Source organism: Cherax quadricarinatus, chromosome 50 (assembly GCF_038502225.1).
Source record: "Cherax quadricarinatus isolate ZL_2023a chromosome 50, ASM3850222v1, whole genome shotgun sequence".
NCBI classification, from domain to species: domain Eukaryota; kingdom Metazoa; phylum Arthropoda; class Malacostraca; order Decapoda; family Parastacidae; genus Cherax; species Cherax quadricarinatus.
This window is the reverse complement of record NC_091341.1, coordinates 4,459,996-4,475,901: the sequence shown is the minus strand read 5'-3', so window position 1 is coordinate 4,475,901 and position 15,906 is coordinate 4,459,996.

Here is a 15,906-nt window from a genome sequence, read left to right as displayed (position 1 = left end):
TGGAACAAGAGTGGGAGAGAAAATTAGGAGAGCTTTCTGAAAAAATGGAGAAAGAGCTCTCTGTGAAATTGGAAAGGAGGTTGGAGAAGGAGACAAAGAATTGGGAGGCACAAGTCGAAACTGCAGTAGCCAAGATAAGGGTCCTAGAAGTTGAGATAAATAGGCTGAAGCGAGTTACAGGGGCAGTGACCAGAGAAGACACAGCATATGAAGCTGCGAGGCTGAACAGGAAGGAAGGAATTATGAATTATGCTAAGGTCACATCAATCTGCCAAGGAGGACCAAGGAGTGAAAGGGAAGATCAGCTGGTTGCAGATGGAGAGGGTGATAGGTCGAATGCTGAGGCACAACAAGGCTATCAAGAGCCACTGGAAAAATCAAGGGAGAAACTGACCACATACAGGCAGGATCCAGAGTCACAGAGGGTGAGGCAATGGGAGGAAGAAAGGGCAAAATCAGTGTTTATCCATGGGCTTCAGGAGAGAGAGGAAAGGACACACACTGAAAGGAAGCAGGAAGAAAGAAAGGAGATTGAGAAAATCATCACGGAAATAGGTGAAGAGATGGACGAGATTGTAAATTTTCAGAGAATAGGGGGGTACTCGAAGGGGAGAAAACGACCAATCAAGCTGATTCTCAGGACGGAAACAGTGCGGAACAGGATCCTCCAAGAGAAACCATGATTGAAATACTCGGAAGAGTACAAGAGGGTGTTCCTAGACAGAGACAGAACAAAATCAGAACGACAGCAGCTGAGGGAGAGGACAAAAAAGCGAAAGGAGCTAGGAAAAGAGACAAGGAGGGAATCAGCAGAGGTCAGTCAGAGCAGGACAGAACAGCAAAGGCAAGCACACACACAACTACTCTCAGAACCATACAACCTATCACACCATCCCAACACACACTACAATCCATACCCACAGCCTCCACCCAACACCGAGCTATAGAATCCCACAGTATGCCACCAGGTCTCCCACCCTCACAGGCCCCCCAAACCACAGTGTTGGAAAGGAAACTGAAGGTATGGTACACAAACACTGATGGAATAACAAATAAGTGGGAGGAGTGGCACGAAAGAGTCAAAGAAGCATCACCGGACATCATAGCTCTCACAGAAACCAAGCTTACAGGTATGATAACAGATGCCATCTTTCCAACGGGATACCAAATCCTGAGGAAAGACAGAGGGAACAGGGGGGGTGGAGGAGTGGCGTTGCTGATCAAAAATCGCTGGAATTTTGATGAGCTGGAGAGAGGAGATAGCGGAGAAGAAAGTGATTACATAGTGGGAACACTTCACTCTGGAGGTCCCAAGGTGGTAATAGCAGTGATGTATAACCCACCACAGAACAGCAGGAGCCCAAGGCAAGAGTACGACGAGAGCAATAGAGCGATGGTTGACACACTGGCTAGAGTGGCCAGAAGAGCTCATGCATGCAGGGCAAAGCTCCTGATCATGGGTGACTTTAACCACAAGGAGATAGATTGGGAGAACTTGGACCCACATGGGGGCCAAGATACATGGAGGGCTAAGATGATGGAGGTGGTACTGGAGAACTTCATGTACCAACACGTAAGGGACACTACAAGAGAGAGAGGAGAGGATGAACCAGCAAGGCTGGACTTAGTATTCACCTTCAGTAGTGCAGATATCGAGGACATCACATATGAAAGACCCCTTGGGGCCAGTGACCATGTGGTTTTAAGCTTCGAATACACAGTAGAGCTACAAGTGGAGGGAGAAGCAGGAAGGCCAGGACGAATGAAGCCAAACTACAAGAAAGGGGAATACACAGGAATGAGGAACTACCTGAACGGGGTTCAGTGGGACAGAGAACTGGCAGGGAAGCCAGTTAATGAGATGATGGAATATGTAGCAACAAAATGCAAGGAGGCTGAGGAGAGGTTTGTACCCAAGGGTAACAGGAGTAATGAAAAAGCCAGGATGAGCCCATGGTTTACCCAAAGGTGCAGGGAGGCAAAAACCAAGTGTGCTAGGGAATGGAAGAAATATAGAAGGCAAAGGACCCAGGAGAATAAGGAGAACAGTCGTAGAGCCAGAAACGAATATGCACAGATAAGAAGGGAGGCCCAAAGACAATATGAAAATGACATAGCAGCGAAAGCCAAATCTGACCCGAAACTGTTGTACAGCCACATCAGGAGGAAAACAACAGTCAAGGACCAGGTAATCAGGCTAAGGAAGGAAGGAGGAGAGACAACAGGAAATGACCGTGAAGTATGTGAAGAACTCAACAAGAGATTCAAAGAAGTGTTCACAGAGGAGACAGAAGGGACTCCAGAAAGACGGAGAGGTGGGGCACACCACCAAGTGCTGGACACAGTGCACACAACCGAGGAAGAAGTGAAGAGGCTTCTGAGTGAGCTAGATACCTCAAAGGCAATGGGGCCAGATAACATCTCCCCATGGGTATTGAGAGAGGGAGCAGAGGCGCTATGTGTACCCCTAACAACAATATTCAATACATCTATCGAAACAGGGAGATTGCCTGAGGCATGGAAGACAGCAAATGTAGTCCCAATCTTTAAAAAAGGAGACAGACATGAAGCATTAAACTACAGACCAGTGTCACTGACATGTATAGTATGCAAAATCATGGAGAAGATTATCAGGAGAAGAGTGGTGGAACACCTAGAAAGGAATGATCTCATCAACAGCAGCCAGCATGGTTTCAGGGACGGGAAATCCTGTGTCACAAACCTACTGGAGTTCTATGACATGGTGACAGCAGTAAGACAAGAGAGAGAGGGGTGGGTGGATTGCATTTTCTTGGACTGCAAGAAGGCGTTTGACACAGTTCCACACAAGAGATTGGTGCAAAAACTGGAGGACCAAGCAGGGATAACAGGGAAGGCACTACAATGGATCAGGGAATACTTGTCAGGAAGACAGCAGCGAGTCATGGTACGTGGCGAGGTGTCAGAGTGGGCACCTGTGACCAGCGGGGTCCCGCAGGGGTTAGTCCTAGGACCAGTGCTGTTTCTGGTATTTGTGAACGACATGACGGAAGGAATAGACCATGAGGTGTACCTGTTTGCAGATGACGTGAAGTTGATGAGAAGAATACACTCGATCGAAGACCAGGCAGAACTACAAAGGGATCTGGACAGGCTGCAGACCTGGTCCAGCAATTGGCTCCTGGAGTTCAATCCCACCAAGTGCAAAGTCATGAAGATTGGGGAAGGGCAAAGAAGGCCGCAGACGGAGTACAGTCTAGGGGGCCAGAGACTACAAACCTCACTCAAGGAAAAAGATCTTGGGGTGAGTATAACACCAGGCACATCTCCTGAAGCGCACATCAACCAAATAACTGCTGCAGCATATGGGCGCCTAGCAAACCTCAGAACAGCATTCCGACATCTTAATAAGGAATCGTTCAGGACCCTGTACACCGTATACGTTAGGCCCATATTGGAGTATGCGGCACCAGTTTGGAACCCACACCTAGCCAAGCACGTAAAGAAACTAGAGAAAGTGCAAAGGTTTGCAACAAGACTAGTCCCAGAGCTAAGAGGTATGTCCTACGAGGAGAGGTTAAGGGAAATCAACCTGACGACACTGGAGGACAGGAGAGATAGGGGGGACATGATAACGACATACAAAATACTGAGAGGAATTGACAAGGTGGACAAAGACAGGATGTTCCAGAGATTGGACACAGTAACAAGGGGACACAGTTGGAAGCTGAAGACACAGATGAATCACAGGGATGTTAGGAAGTATTTCTTCAGCCACAGAGTAGTCAGTAAGTGGAATAGTTTGGGAAGCGATGTAGTGGAGGCAGGATCCATACATAGCTTTAAGCAGAGGTATGATAAAGCTCACGGCTCAGGGAGAGTGACCTAGTAGCGATCAGTGAAGAGGCGGGGCCAGGAGCTCGGACTCGACCCCCGCAACCTCAACTAGGTGAGTACAACTAAGTGAGTACACACACACACACACACACACACACACACACACACATACACACACATACACACACATACACACAGTGTTAAAGCATCTTGTTTGTGTTCACTCACCATTGTGAACATAAATGTTCTCCCCTATTTTCACTCCTTACAGTGAACATTATTGTTCTTCATTTTTTTCAATCAGTGAACTTTAATGTTCCTGTCTGAGTTTAATGACCATAGTGAACATTAATTTTGCTCTTGTTTGTGTTCACTCACCGTGGTGATCAATAATGTTCTTGTGTGTGTTCACTCACCATACTGAGCATCAGTGTTCTTGATAAAAAGTAGTTAGTTGATTGACCAGTTGTCATGTAACGGTGACACGGTTGTCTAAGACCCACGGTGATACGGTTGTCTAAGACCCACGGTGATACGGTTGTCTAAGACACACGGTGACATGGTTGTCTAAGACCCACAGTGACATCACACTACATTGTCCTAAACCCATAGTGACATCACACTGCGTTGTCTAAAACGCACAGTGACATCATTGTTGTCTAAAACGCACAGTGACATCACACTACGTTGTTTAAGGCTCAGTTACACTGCTAAATGTTCACTGCACTGCACTCCCCTTACAATCATTTCCTTCAAATTCACTTCCTTCACTTTATCTTCTGGAGCTTCACTCATGATTGATCTCATGATTACTTGTACCAAGTATGAAACTTTAGCCAGCAATCCATCATCTACCTTCGAGAATAAATCAAAATATTCTCCGCATCTTCGTAAAATCTCTACCAGCTTATCCAGCATGTAAACACAAGATACTGGGTAGCACGATGAGGGTGGCTTGTAGGTGTTAACAACAGATGGGTATTCAACAACACTTCGGGTGGGAAAGCTTGGAAAGCTTGGATCTGTTGCGTAGATCCAGCTGCCCGATTTGTCTCGCCGGTGTCAATCGACCCAGTTCGATCAACCGCGGGAGTACCATTGCCGCAATAGTATCTTACACTGTATCAGTCAAGTCAAAGCTAAGGTGAACGTGTAAGATGCAATTTAGGTGGTGTCAGGAACATTCCAGGTGAAGTAAGGTTTACAGTAAGAAGAGTAACGATCCCTCTTTGTTGGTCAAGAAAGCGAGACATGGAACATCAGACGATGAATTTATTGGCGACAGAAATAAACACAAAGGGAAGAAGAAAGTTGCCGACTGGTAATAATGGTGGAATTACCGACAAAGCGATAGGTAAAAGACCACAGATCCAACTAATGTGACCTTTCATTGTGGGAAAGTTTCGCTCTCTAGGGTCAGTAAGTCTATTCTTTCGTTTCAAATAGTACCTATATATACCCACTTGAGAGCGAAACGTTGCCACAATAAAATGTCACACAAGTTTCATCTGTGTCCTTCTACCTAACAGTCCCTGATATCTGGAGTTAGATCTGGGAAGCGTCAGGACCCCAACAGCAGATCTTACGATGTAGATATATCTCTTCCATGTAAATTTCGATTCCAATGTATAAAATCACAAATAAAATAGGACTCGTAATTGAACTGCAGGTCATGTGTGTAACGGGACACACTTGTATTATGTTCTTATTTGGATATTTTAGTGACGATATTTTTCGCCACGAATTATTAGACAAGCCACTCGTGGCAAACGTTGCCTCACTGAAATATCCAAATATTGCACGCGTCTAAACATCTGTCGGTATTTTATACGTTATCTCACAATGCATGGTAACAACTGAAACCTGGAGTATACCTGGAGAGGGTTTCAGGGGGTCAACGCCCCCGCGGCCTGGTCTGTGATGGTAAAGAAGGTAATATCCATTGTCGATAAATAAATTATGACGTGCCAGTAGTGTGCTGCTGCTGCTGCCCTACTCTGTATAACAGTTGTGTAATGGCAACACGCCAGCGACGTATCCCTACCACATTCCTTCACACAGGATGGATTTCGTACATAAGATAATGATAACTGTCAGTCTGGGAGGGGGCGCTAAAATAACACTCTTCACTGTGTTGTCTGTAGCTGCGAAAGCTTTGTTTATTGCGATCCGATCCCACAGAACTGGAGTTACTATTACCTGGGTATGACAATTTCCAGCGGTAGTCATCCTTAGCTTGTTAGTTGCCGTATTTTCCGGCATATAAGGCGCACTTTTTTCCCACAAAAAAGTCTTGTAACCCCCCCCCTCTCTTTATATGCTCAAGCGTAGGCTTTGGGTTACGCTTTAGCAGATGTTTGCTAACGTTACGTCACATCTGCTTGGAAACATCGTCTAATATGGTTCATGCGATCGTGCGCCTTATATGCCAGAAAATACGGTAACTTACTGTTGTAGGCAGTAACGAGAAGTCACAATTACCCTAGCGTTACCAACAACGACTGTTCTTTAATACGTCATACGGGGAAATCTGTTTTATAAAGACTTGGGAAACGTTTAAAGCTTCGTGTCTACGTATGTGTATTTATATTGTTGAGTTTCTCCTTCAAAACCTTGCCACCGGAAATTAAACTATTGTGTAGTCCAGCCCTCAGTTATGAGGTACACAGGCACTGGTCACCAGTACAGTTTACCTGGGTGCCAGTAATGACATAGGCACTGGTCACCAGTACAGTCTACCTGGGTGCCAGTAATGACACAGGCACTGGTCACCAGTACAGTCTACCTGGGTGCCAGTAATGACACAGGCACTGGTCACCAGTACAGTCTACCTGGGTGCCAGTAATGACACAGGCACTGGTCACCAGTACAGTCTACCTGGGTGCCAGTAATGACACAGGCACTGGTCACCAGTACAGTCTACCTGGGTGCCAGTAATGACACAGGCACTGGTCGCTAGTACAGTCTACCTGGGTGCCAGTAATGACACAAGTACTGGTCACTAGTACAGTCTACCTGGGTGCCAGTAATGACACAGGCACTGGTCGCTAATACAGTCTACCTGGGTGCCAGTAATGACACAGGCACTGGTCACTAGTACAGTCTACCTGGGTGCCAGTAATGACACAAGTACTGGTCACTAGTACAGTCTACCTGGGTGCCAGTAATGACACAATTACTGGTCACTAGTACAGTCTACCTGGGTGCCAGTAATGACACTAGTACTGGTCACTAGTACAGTCTACCTGGGTGCCAGTAATGACACTAGTACTGGTCACTAGTACAGTCTACCTGGGTGCCAGCAGTGACACAAGCACCTGAACGCAGGCTTCATTGATTTCTGTAATAAAACTCAATACAGTTATAACACTGCTTTGTGGTGCAGTGGTCAGCACGGCTTTGTGGTGCAGTGGTCAGCACGGCTTTGTGGTGCAGTGGTCAGCACGGCTTTGTGGTGTAGTGGTCAGCACGGCTTTGTGGTGCAGTGGTCAGCACGGCTTTGTGGTGCAGTGGTCAGCACGGCTTTGTGGTGCAGTTGTCAGCACGGCTTTGTGGTGCAGTGGTCAGCACGGCTTTGTGGTGCAGTGGTCAGCACGGCTTTGTGGTGCAGTGGTCAGCACGGCTTTGTGGTGCAGTGGTCAGCACGGCTTTGTGGTGCAGTGGTCAGCACGGCTTTGTGGTGTAGTCGTCAGCACGGCTTGTGGTGCAGTGGTCAGCACGGCTTGTGGTGCAGTGGTCAGCACGGCTTGTGGTGCAGTGGTCAGCACGGCTTGTGGTGCAGTGGTCAGCACGGCTTTGTGGTGCAGTGGTCAGCACGGCTTTGTGGTGCAGTGGTCAGCACGGCTTTGTGGTGCAGTGGTCAGCACGGCTTTGTGGTGCAGTGGTCAGCACGGCTTTGTGGTGTAGTCGTCAGCACGGCTTGTGGTGCAGTGGTCAGCACGGCTTGTGGTGCAGTGGTCAGCACGGCTTGTGGTGCAGTGGTCAGCACGGCTTTGTGGTGCAGTGGTCAACACGGCTTTGTGGTGCAGTGGTCAACACGGCTTTGTGGTGCAATGGTCAACACGGCTTTGTGGTGCAGTAGTCAGCACGGCTTTGTGGTGTAATGGTCAACACGGCTTTTTGGTGCAGTGGTCAACACTGCTCTGTGGTGCAGTGGTCAACACGGCTGCCTCTGACGCGACAATGCTGATGCACTCACAACCTCATCCTAGAGCTGATGCACTCACAGCCTCATCCTAGAGCGCATGCACTCACGACCTCATCCTAGAGCGCATGCACTCACAGCCTCATCCTAGAGCGCATGCACTCACGACCTCATCCTAGAGCGCATGCATTCACGATCTCATCCTGGAGCTCATGCACTCACGACCTCATCCTAAAGCGCATGCACTCACGAACTCATCCTGGAGCTCATGCACTCACGACCTCACGCTAAAGCGCATGCACTCACGAACTCATCCTGGAGCTCATGCACTCACGACCTCATCCTGGAGCTCATGCACTTACGACCTCATCCTAGAGCTCGTGCACTCACGACCTCATCCTAGAGCGCATGCACTCACGACCTCATCCTAGAGCTCATGCACTCACGACCTCATCCTAGAGCTCATGCACTCACCACCTCATCATGGAGCTCATGCACTCACCTCATCCTAGAGCTCATGCACTCACGACCTCATCCTAGAGCTCATGCACTCAAAACCTCATCCTGGAGCTCATGCACTCAGGACCTCATCCTAGAGCTCATGCACTCACGATCTCATCCTGGAGCTCGTACACTCACGACCTCATCCTGGAGCTCATGCACTCACCTCATCCTAGAGCTCATGCACTCAGGACCTCATCCTGGAGCTCATGCACTCACAACCTCATCCTGGAGCTCGTAAACTCACGACCTCATCCTAGAGCTCGTGCACTCACGACCTCATCCTGGAGCTGATGCTGTTCCTCAAGTACCGTGATAAGATACATCCTGCCATCTTTCCTAACACAGCATCTAGTACTCTCCAGTATACTTTAATATTTCCCCATTATTACCATGGCTTTACCGCCGCCTCCCATTATTACCACCATGGCTTTACCGCCGCCTCCCATTATTACCACCATGGCTTTACCGCCGCCTCCCATTATTACCACCATGGCTTTACCGCCGCCTCCCATTGTTATTACCATGACTCACGAAATCGTAATGACACGATTGTAAAACAAACCATACCACGGGTGGGGATAGAACCCGCGGTCAGAGAATCTCACATTCTAAAAAAAAACATTACTTTGCAACTTTGAGTTTGAGAAATGTTTGTATATTTGTGAAAATACAACTTCTAGTCAGTATTTTGTTCTTAGTTTCTTGCAAATAGAGCAGATATTAATGTATGTTTTTGTTATTATTTATTCTTGAGAGATTGAGACGATTGAAGTTATCTATCTATAGGATGTCTATCTGGAGGGGGCTCCGGGGGTCAACGCCCCCGCGGTGAAGTCCTTAACCAGGTAGGTAAACCTGATGATTGCAGGTTCTCCAGATGTGGTAAATATGTTCTCGCTCCTCGCGAGTTGATTTTTCGTGTTGGCGGTGGTCAGAGTTTTCTTTCTCAGTGTACAGGTTGAGAGACGGAAAAAAACGAATGTGGAACTGTTAAAGTGAGAGAAAGTTGTGTAATCGAATTATTTCTGGCTCCCTCTTTACCTTCTTGTTTGCAACGTATCTCTGTCTCACTTGTTTGCTTATTCACAGTTAACATCTACACATCTCTCATTCTTAATAGTCTTCAAAATACTGTAAACCAGTATTTATCATCTTTGTTTTATTCAAAATTTGCTTATATATATATATATATTCAAATATTTTGGTTTTATAATTATTGCCTATAATACTTGATATTAACTAATTTTAGTGAATTAGTATATAAGAATGTGTGTGTGCGTGTGTGTGTGTGCGTGTGTGTGTGTGTGTGTGCGCGCGTGTGTGTGTGCATGTTAAACTGGCAGATGACTTTTATTTAAGTGCTAACATGTGCACACACACAAGCGCAGGCGCACAGGAGTATATAATTAAAAAAATAATTTGATATCTCAGTGGGAAGTTGTCTCAACCAATGATAAACAATTGCATTAGTTAGATTATCATCTGTTAATAATTGAACTGCTGCGTGTTAAGTGGTACTTACAGTGAAATTCATTAAGGAAAGACAGGGAAGAGGGAGATGAAATCAAGGAGAAGAAAATGACATCAGGATGAGGGAGATGCCAGAAGGGTGATGAACATTAAGATGATGGCGACAGTGTGAGACACAACCACCCAGGGGAAAAATACCCTACTTGATTTGATTGTAGCAAACAAGGAGAACTCTGTTATTAATCTGGAGGAGTGTGGGGCGAGGGATCATAAATTTATTTACCATTGATAGTAAGGATAATTCAATATGGTTCCCAGATTTTTCTCCACCAGATTGCCATGGACTTAGAAAACCCATGTCATGTGTTACTTGTGGGTAATGAAGACAGCTATCATTATGACATATTTTTAAATACTCTTACATGTGGCTCAAACAATATACCATTCTTATAGAGAAGTAAGAGTGAATAAAAGTTATTCTATATGGAAGAGAAGAAAGGATCAGAGAGGATCACCTCGCTTATCAATGTTTATATTAAAACAGAGGTTAAAAAATGTGATATGGAAAGTAAAACGAGACTACAAAATTAGTTGCAAAGGAATCAAAAAAATATCAGAGATTCCTTCCAGATACACTGAACAAAGATGAGAGATTAGTTAGTTTCTCTTAAAATACACACTGGATAGCCTACTGACTATGGGGAAAAAAATGTACTCGGATGTACTGGAATATTGTTTGTGTCTTCGTGCAAGACACAAACAATATTCCAGAAGTTATTAATGTGAACCTGAGAAAAGTAAATCATGTTAGTCACTAAGGCTGTGGTTATTAAAAACGTCCCGGTGAAAATAAAATTGAGCTTCTTTGAAGAATACACAACCCGCACGTACGAGAAAAAAAAACTTATGACGACGTTTCGGTCCGTCTTGGACCATTAACTAGTTAGTGAATCCCTAACATATCGCTGCAGACGGACGTCGTTCCTGATATGTGGAAAATGTTTAATATCCCCAGTTTCGTAGATTGGTATCATAAATCCCTGCCTTCTAATTACCGCCCAATCAGCCTGACATCAAAAGAGGAAAAAATTATTAGAATTCATAATAGATATAATTAGACGCCATCTTGATAAACAAGACATCATTAATGATTCACGACACGGATTCGCAAGGGGCCGATCATGCTTAACGAATTTACTGAAGTTCTTTCGTTGTCTACATGGATTTCAGTATGACTTTTGATGGAGTACCACTCACGAGACTGTTAGTGGCAGCGCATGGTATAGGGAGAAATGTTCTTTCATGGATAGAGCCATTGCTGACAGACACGCAGTTAAGTTTTTGTATTGGGGTAAAATCAGAATGGGAACCAGTCTCTAGTGGTGTTCCTTAACGATCAGTTTTAGGCCTACTGTAATTCATAATTTACTTGGACTATCTTGACGAGGGAATAAATTGTGACGTGAGTAAATTTGCAGACGACGCTAAGGTAAGCCGAATAATGGATTCAGGGGAAGATAACGTTGAACTTCAGAAAGATTAAGAAAAGTTATCGTGGTCCGAAATATGGCAAATGCGTTTCAGTGTAGATAAATGCAAAGTACTAATCTTCGGGACTGTAAATAACCCTGGTGTTTATAAACTAAATAATTGAGCTCTTGATCATAAAGTATGTGAAAAGGCCTTGGGATTTATGGATTTAGAAATCTGAAGCGATTACAGCAGTGCCTAAGTGCCTAAGATTGTTTGGATTAATATTAAGAAGTGTAAGTAATAGGAGTCCAGACGTTATACTCTAGCTCACTGTGCGCTCTGCAAGAGAAACAACGATGTCTTCATGACTCACGAAATCGTAATGACACGATTGCAAACAAACCATACCACGGGCGGGATTGAACCCGCGGTCAGAGAGTCTCAAAACTCCAGACCGTCGCGTGAATGGTATGGTTTGTTTGTAATCGTGTCATTACAATTTTGTGAGTCATGTTGACGGCATTGAGGGAACTTGAGCTAGAGTTCGTCACGGCCACGCTAGCTGGAGATTCGTCTGTAAAAACTTGCATTTGTGGTCACAGTAGTACCTATCCTAACCTTCCTATGGTGTAGAAATATACGTAGTTGGACGAATCTTATTGTGGCTAGCTGGTCTAGTGGCTAACGCGACGGTCTGGAGTTTTGAAACGATGTCTTCCTTGGGCTTGTATCACCAAGTGATGGCCGATTTGGAGGCAGACAGATTCCTTCCGAGGGAAGAAAATCAAGAGGGTCCGGAGTAGTTTTCCTGTGAGAAAGGCTGAGGATAATGGATGAAGATGTTCAGTAGTCCATATTGATTGTGACAGATAGAGACGCGAGGGAGTAACTAGCCAGATGTACTTGTGGATAAGGGAAAGAAAGATTTGTGAACTGTCTTATGTAAGGTAAAGAGAGGCCAGAAATATTCAGTACACAAACAAGTCTCTCTCTTCACTTTTTCCGTCTTCGCCTCTCTCACTTCCTCTATAATGACATAAAACATTCATCACAACACAACATAAAGAAAGAAAACAAAAATAACTTCTTCGGGAGATCTAATCTCTTAAATATTTTTGTGGTGGGTCACTTAACCTGGTCAACACGACTTTGTTGATGTATCCCATAATATACTTTATGACGTGCTGTGATGTGTGGATGTTGTACCACCAGTATTGTATACTTGTACACTGTGATATTACCGTATATTGCAATATAAATGTTATGCCACATTAATGTGATGTATGGATGTTAGCACATAATTCATCATGAATGTTGTGATACACTGTTACTTTAATCACAGTTTTAGGTAATAAAGTAAACTTGATAGTAAAAAACTTAGCAATCCAAGGATCATAGTTCAAACACCCCGTCCATCTTTCTGTTTATGGTAATGTCTAAGTACTTGGGCTGTATTACAACCCAGGAGTCCAAATGGCCTGTTATCCTGGGTGTAAAGGGAGCAAAATAAACACAGAAAACTTTTGACTTATATTATCCTTCACCAATTTAGAACAGAAGTATGTAAACTATATACAGCAATAGGTATTAGTGCACTCCACGGTAAGCAAGGCAGAATAGAAGCCACTAGAGAGCAGACCGTGCTTCAACCAGCTCTAGAATGGGAATGACAAGGGCAGACAGGTGAAAGGTACCCACAACACCTCTGCGATTGCCCAAACCATCTTCTCATTGGCTGGAACCTGGGTACTGATTGAACGACAGGGCCCCATCATCAACCCTTAGTCCCCTGGTTCGCTGGTTGGAGGAGATAGCCTGTAAATGAGGGTGTGTACATGCGCCGAATAAAGGTTACGTACTCTTTGCATGCCACAGGCTGCCACCGGCTGCCACAGGCTGCCACCGGCTGCCACTTAACTTACCTCTAAGCAGTCCATAATAATTAGATACAAACTTTCATCTATGACTATCCGCTCTTTCAGTATTTTTCAAGGAGGAAAATCATTGCGTTAAGTTATAAAGATCTGTCGTGTAATAATCTAAGAAAATCGTTCAGTTATTTCAGTCTTTAGTTCTTAGAAGCGGTGTAAAGAAAAGATTGCGTGAAGAATTTACAATTATAATTATTATAAAAAAATATATACATCGATATATCCATCCCATTCCACCAGTACAACTGAACTGCAGTCGTTGTACTGGTGGAATGGGATGAATATATCCATGACTCCTTCCTAGAATTTAAGGCCAGCATGAACAATTAGGCTTCTCTCCTCCAAGATGAATCGTTCTCAATACAAAATAAGCCACAACACTGTAGATGAAACATTTCACAATTAGATCACAAAACTGAAAATCTAGACTTTTTTTTTTCAAGTCGAACTTCTCCCGGCCCGGGTCTTTCCCAAGTAGTGGTGACCCGGCCTTGGCTCCCTATCTGGGGAGTGTCTCGAGACCTAAGTCTCCCATGGGAGGAGGTACAAGTACCCTCTCATCTTTGGGACCAACTGTCCCCCAGGCCTAGCCACAGTCCCCGCCCTTACGGGGCTCGTAGGGAGAAGCTAGGCCTCTGGTCTGCCATCTGCCCCGCCCCAAAGGGGCTCGTGGGGATGGCAGTCTTATGAGCTGCAGGTGGTAGCAAGCTCAGGCCTTCGCCTCTTTAGATCAAGTCGAACTTAAAAATGTTTCAGGACGGACCGAAACAACGCCTAGTTTTTCGTTTCTAGTTTGTGGGGTTAGCGGTGAATTGTTCGACAAACAACACTCAAACGTGTTCCTGCGACCATTCTTGACACGTAAAGTGTGACTCTCCATCATCAGTAAGTTGTCTCAACTCCACGGGGCACGACTGGTACATGTTTGTTCCAGCAGCCAGACACAAATATGGCAAAATAATAAAAAACGGAGTCAGTGATATGAGTCTTCAAACATGTGATGGAACCGATAGCTAGGCGAAGATGTGTGTCCTCAAAGGAGTGGACTTAAACAACTTCGTAGTGTTCACTGTCAGTTTAAGAACAAAGCAACATTCCGGAAAGAACTTAAACTGAACTTTACATACCTGAGATATAATTCAGATAAAATGAGGGTATATAATAGCTACAACTAGATGACTAAACATTACGGTAATATTTTTATTGCGCAACGTTTAAGCTTGTACAACAGGTTTCTTCAGCGTTTTAATCTCGCCTGTATTCGACTGAAGAAGCCTGTTGTGCGGGAGGAACTTTTCAGCAATATACCTAAGTGTTGCAGGTGTCTTAGTCATCAACGATAATCATTCTTTCATGCGGGAAAGAGAAATATGTCTGCGCCACATACTAGAAAATCCATCACATGTTGCTGGCCTTAGCAAGATCACACACATCACTTGAAGTTTGCATCACAATGAGCACACACTGTCTCAATAATTACTTAAACGATAACTAACAAATGATAACGATGCGTCTAAATACGTCATCCAAAATGACATATACCATTGCCAAAAGATTTCACTCAATATCCTAAATCCTTTTAAACCCCTGTAACTGCTTAACTAACAGAGCACATTTGCTCGGTCACAATGATGAGTGTACCTTTGTAATGATCATGTGACTCAACTCGCTTATTTTGTAACGATATCATTACTACTGTTACCTAATTCTTCTTGTAACTTGTTTACATAACAGAATATTTAGGACAGTGAGTTGACTTTGAGTGTGAGTATTTGTGCGTTATAGTGTAACATTTTCTCAAGATAGCAAAATGATTATCCGGGTCAAATCGCTCTTCCAGTTTCAGATCTACCTATCTGCTGGTCCCTGGACCAGTAGATACGTAGGTAGATTTTAGATACGATCCATAAAGGGTAAATAACCCGTAAAAATAAACAGACCATCATTCACTCACTACCTATCTTGCCAGAAGTGCGCAGACATCACAATGCAAATGACTTATTATCTGCCTCTGTAATAAGCCAGATATTAATAACGGGTCATTTGTAGGATTAAGATCAGTGCCTGGAGACACTTGACCTCTCCTGACGAATGGAACAGACACAACCACAACTGCAAATACAGCTGCTGCTACTTTTATTGCTATTGCTGCTGTTGCTATTGTTGCTGCTGCTCCTATTGCTGCAGCTGCTTCTATTGCTGCTGCTGCTGCTGCTATTCCTACAGCTGCTGCTACTGCTACAGCTGCTGCTACTGCTATTTCTGCTGCTGCTCTGTAATTGGACTACCGCAGAATAGGTATGTGGTGACTACTGCCCAAAGAATGGGTATGTTATTTCTGCTCAAAAGACAGGTATGTGGTGACTACCACCCACAAAATGGATACCTGAAACAAGTATCAAACTAACCTGTGTAAGGCTAACTTCATCAACGGAATCTAAGACTTACCCCAAAACTGTTGAAAATTGAGTGAGTTTCTAGAAGTCGGGTATTCTCCCGGGTATGAATAGACCGCAGCTGCAGCAGTGGGAATGCCTGGGTAAGAGGAAATGGATTTGAAAGTCAGAC